The sequence below is a fragment of the Triticum urartu genome, chromosome 2 (genome assembly GCF_003073215.2).
Source record: "Triticum urartu cultivar G1812 chromosome 2, Tu2.1, whole genome shotgun sequence".
Classification (NCBI taxonomy): domain Eukaryota; kingdom Viridiplantae; phylum Streptophyta; class Magnoliopsida; order Poales; family Poaceae; genus Triticum; species Triticum urartu.
In genome coordinates this window covers 266,520,119-266,526,102 of record NC_053023.1, presented here as the reverse complement: position 1 = coordinate 266,526,102, position 5,984 = coordinate 266,520,119, and positions in this window count along the sequence as shown.

Genomic DNA, 5,984 nt, shown 5'->3' with positions numbered 1-5,984 from the left:
AGTTGGTAAATGATAAAAACAGAATTTTTGATGTGGAACGCTGCCTAACATGTTCTTCACATATTCTTTTCTTTGTAGCATGGACATTTGGACTATTATATGGTTCAAAGCAATAGTCTAGTTTTGACATGAGGACTTTAATACTCAAGCATATAAACAAGCAACCATGTCTTTCAAATTATCAACACTAAAGCAAGTTATCCCTAGCCCATTGTGCTCAATCATTGATCCATTTATGAAACACACTCGCATATTAGCTACACCCAATGCTCAAGTACGATCATAGTGCCCCTTAGTTGGTGCTTTATAAGAGAAGATGGAGACTCGAATAAAAAAAATTGCATAAAGTAAATAGAAAGGCCCTTCGCAAAGGGAAGGAGGGGGTTGTAGAGGTGCCAGAGCTCAAAGCAAAAACGATAGAGATAAAAAATTTTGGGAGGCATGCTTTTCCTATCAACGAAAAGCATCGAGTAGTTCCCAATACTTTCCATGCTAGATATATCATAGGCGGTTCCCAAACAGAAAATATTTTTTTCCTTTTTCCACCATACTTTCACTTTCCATGGCTAAACGTATCCACATCTGCCTTCCATACCAACACTTTCCAACGAATTTAGACAACATAAAGTAAATTTATTTGTTATTTGGGACTGAGCATCCCTAATACCTTTGCCGTACTCTTGTGTAATGACAAGTGAATAAACACTCATCTTGAGAATAACACATGTAGCATGGAAATATATTAGCTACCCCCTACCGTTTTGTGAGCGGTACGAGCACACAATAGAGAAATTTATTTTGGAAATTAGAGATGGCACATACAAATTTGCCTAGAGTGGCAAAAGAGTACCACATATAGGTAGGTATTGTGGACTCATGTGGCAAAACTGGTTTAAAGTATTTTGGATGCACAAGTAGTGATCATACTTAGTGCAAAATGAAGGCTAGCAAAAGATTGAGAAGCGACCAACCAAGAAACGAAAAATCTTTTGAGCGAGCATTAAGCATAACTAACACCGAATAATGCACCACAAGTAGGATGTAATTTCATTGCATATCTATTGACTTTTGTCCTTGCATGGGGAATCACAAACCTTAACACCAATATTCTTACTAAAGCATAATTACTCATCAACATGACTCACATATCATATCATCATATCTCAAAACTATTACAAAGAATCAATTTTATTTTGTCCAATGATCTTCATGGAAGTTTTTATTATATCCTCCTTGGATATCTATCACCAATTGTCTTTTTAATAGCTCAAACAAATATAAGTGAAGATCATGAGCATAATTTTTTTTCTTCTCTCCAAATAATTTAAGTGAAGCAAGAGAGAATTTCTTAAAAAAATTACTAACTCTCAAATAAAAATAAGTGAAGCATGAGAGCATTTCTTCAAAAATAATAAAGCACACCAAGCTCAAAAAGATATAAGTGAAGCACTAGAGCAATTCCATAGCTCGTAAATATTTAAGTGAAGCATAGAGAGCAATTCTAACGAGTCATAGCATAATTTTGGCTCTCTCATTTAGGTGTTTCCAGCAAGGATTCAAGACTCAAAACAAAAAGCAAAACAAGCAAAGACTCATATCATACAAGAAGCTCCAAGCAAAACTCATAATATGTAACGAATAAAAATATAGCTCCAAGTAAAATACCGATGGTCGTTAGAAGAAAGAGGGGATGCCACTCGGGGGCATCCCCAAGCTTAGTTGCTTGATACTCTTGAATATTATCTTGGCGTGCCATGGGAATCCCCAAGCTTAGACTTTTGCTAATCCTTATTCCTTCGTCCATCATAAAATCACCCAAAACTTGAAAAATTCAATCACACAAAACTAAACAAAACCTTCATGTGATCCGTTAGTATAACAAAACAAATCACTACTATAAGTACTGTTGAAAATCCATTCATATTTTATTTTCGCATTATATCTACTGTATTCCAACTTTTCTATGTCAAAAACTCTTCAAAGAAAAGCATAGAATCATCAAAACAAGCACACAACGCAAAGAAAACAGAATTTGTCAAAAACAGAACTGTCTATAGCAATATGGATATTTCGAATACTTGTGTAACTCAAAAAATTCTGAAAAATTAGGAACACATGAGGAATTTGTATATTAATCTTCTGCAAAAGTAATCAGTATTTTATCACGCTTCTGTTAAAAACGAGAATTATTTTCGTGAGCACAAAAAATTCTGTTTTTCAGCAAGATCAAATTAACTATCACCCAACATGATCCCAAAGGCTTTTCTTGGCACAAACACAAATTAAAACATGAAAAATACAATCATAAAAGTGGCATAATTGTGAAAAAACTGAAGAACATAAAGATAAATACAAAAATAAATTATATTCATTGGGTTGCCTCCCAATAAGCGCTGTCGTTTTATGCCCTAGCTAGGCATTGATAATTTTGATGATGCTCGCATGAAAAACAAGAATTGAAACACAAAGAGAGCATCATAATATATGTGACAAACACAGTTAAGTCTAGCATACTTCCGATGCATAGGGACTTTGTAAGCAAACAACTTATGAAGACAAGAATTATCTACCATATGCAAAGGAGAGGAATAAAACATTGACAATCTCAACATGAAAAGAGGTGAATTAGTAACATGAAAATTTTCTACAACCATATTTCCCTCTCTCATAATAATTATATGTGGGATCATATTCGAAATCAACAATATAGCTATCACATAACATATTCTCTATATGATCCATATGCATGCAACGTTGACACTCTTCCAAAATAGTGGGATTATCAACGAATAAAGTCATGACCTCTCCAAGCACACTTTCATCAAAAATTTCATAAGATTGAACACTCTCCCAATATGTGGGGTTATTTTTACCAAAATTTGACTCTCTTCCAAACCCACTTTTAGTATTATCGCAAGAATATTCATCATGAGGTTTAAATAAATTTTTAAGATCATAAGAATCATAATCACCCCAATGATGATCATTGCAATAAGTAGCGGACATAGCAATATTAGCAGCCCCAAGCTTGGGGTTTTAGATATTATTAGCACAATTGACATTTATAGAATTTATAATAACATCATTGCAACAGTTCTTTTCATCTAAGGAGCTATCACGAGTCACTTTATAAATTCCTTCTTTTAACACTTCATCACAATTTTTAGATTCATGAATCTCAAGCAAAACTTCATAAAGATAATCTAGTGAACTCAATTCACTAGCAATGGGTTTGTCATAATTAGATCTCTGGAAAAGATTAGCAAGTGGATGAGGATCCATATCAATTTATTTTTAGCAAGCGAAGAGGCAATCAAATAGAAGACACATGGCAACACAAGCAAACATGCGATTTGACAAGAAAACGGCGAACGAAGAAGAGGGCGAATAAAACGCCAAATTTTTGTGATGTGAGGGAGAGGAAAACGAGAGGCAAATGGCAAATAATTTAAATTGCAAGGAGATGATATTATTGATTAGGAGCCTGGTAGATGTTGGGGATGTGTCCATGGCAATGGCACCAGAAATTGGCAAGTTGATGGGAGACTATCTTGACGTGATCCTCCCCGGCAACGGCGCCAGAAATTCCTTTTGATGTTTGCTTGAATTACATCGGTATTTCTCCAAAGAGGAAGGGATGATGTAGCACAACAACGGTAGGTATTTCCCTCAGTGATGAGACCAAGGTTATCGAACCAGTAGGAGAACTACGCAACACCACGTAAATAGCTCCTGCACACATAGAACAAATACTTGCAACCCGACGTAAGAGAGGGGTTGTCAATCCCTCACGGGTAAAAACATAGGTAAAATTGTAGTAGATTCGATAAATAGATCTCGCGGGAACGTGAGATAAAATAAATAACAACAAATTGCAGCAAGGTATTTTTGTATTTTTGGGTTTAATAGATCTGAAAATAAAAGCAAATAAAAATAGATCACGAAGGCAAATAAAATAAAGAAAAGGCCCGGGGGCCCTAGATTTCACTAGTGGCTTCTCTCGAGAAAAATAGGATAAGGTGGGTAAACAAATTACTGTTGGGCAATTGATAAAACTTCAAATAATCATGAAGATATCCAGGCAATGATCATTATATAGGCATCACGTCCAGGATTAGTAGACTAACTCCTGCCTGCATCTACTACTATTACTCCACACATCAACCGCAATCCAGCATGCATCTAGTGTATTAAGTTCATGGAGAAATGGAGTAATGCAATAAGAATGATGACATGATGTAGACAAGATCTATTTATGTAGAAATAGACCCCATCTAGTTATCCTTAATAGCAGCAATACATACGTGTCGGTTCCCCTTCTTTCACTGGGATCAAGCACCACAAGATCGAACCCATCACAAAGCACCTCTACCCATTGCAAGATAAATAGATCAAGTTCGCCAAACAAAACCCAAATATTGGAGAAGAAATACGAGGCTATAAGTAATCATGCGTATAAGATATCAAAAGACTCAAATAACTTTCAAGGATAAAAACAAAGATTTGATCATAAACTCAAATTTTATCGAATCCCAACAAACACACCGCAAAAAAGAATTACATCATATAGATCTCCAAGAGACCATTGTATCGAGAATCAAAAGAGAGAGAGGAAGCCATCTAGCTACTAACTACGGACCCGTAGGTCTATAATGAACTACTCACGCATCATCGGAGAGGCACCAATGAGGATTATGAATCCCTCCGTGATGGTGTCTAGATTGGATTTGGTGGTTCTGGAACTTGCGGCGGCTGGAATTGATTTTCGTCAACTCCCCTAGGGTTTATGGAATATTGGGGTATTTATAGAGCAAAGAGGAGGTGTCGGGGCCACCGAGGTGGGCGCAACCCACCTGGGCGCACTTGGGCCCCTAGGCGTGCCATGGTGGGTTTTGCTCCCCTCGGAGCACCCCTCTGGTACTTCATTGGCCCAACAGGTGTCTTTTGGTCCATAAAAAATCCACAAAAAGTTTTGCTGTGTTTGGACTCCGTTTAGTATTGATTTCCTCCGATGTAAAAAGAAGCTGAAAACAACAACTGGCCCTGGGCACTATGTCAACAGGTTAGTCCCAAAAATGATATAAAATGATTGTAAAACATCCAAAAATGATAATATAACAGCATAGAACAATAAAAAAATTTAGATACGTTGGAGATGTATCATTAACAAATCAAATTGGAGACCAAGAGGACAAAAACATACAATCATGTTTAGAGTATGTCTGGAATTATGATTTTTACAATAGTGACACATATCATAGATAGAGAATTGGAATGTCGTGGTCATAATCATACCCCAAGTTAAAAAAAATTAAGCCAATGGATTCCATATTCTAGCAATATGTCATGGTTCACACATCATGTCAAAATGAGAGGAAAATAGCTATGACATGGCCTATTCATATTCTACCATAATAGTTACTACTATTCTCATATCAACTCTAACAATAACATGCGTGGTTATAGAAATATTGGAAATGAGAGTAACATATAGCAATCATGAGGTTATACTCATAATATCTATTCTAACAATCAATAGATGCCAATTGTTCTCATATAAACTCTAACAATAACATGTGTGGTCATAAAAATCTAGGAAATGAGAGGAAAATATAGCAATGATGTGGTTATAGACATACTATCTATTTTAAATTTGTAACAATCAATAGGCAGTCATATTCATAAGGTAAAGATGAGATGAGATAGAAAAATTACACGACGATAGATTCCACTAGTATAGGAAGCTAATCTGTGCGTCGACCACGTAAACGATGCCATCATGCACTATAACATCAGACAGAAATGGAGGCTCGATAGGATTGATGATGAGCCATAACCATGTATGCCGACCGGATTCCAGATAGACTAACCCATCTCGAACAAGGAAATGAGCTTGTAATCCATGTTGTCTTTTGATGGTGTGGGCACTTCGCAGATTACAACCTTCAGCAAACATAGGTTGCACCAAAAGCTCGACACGTCTC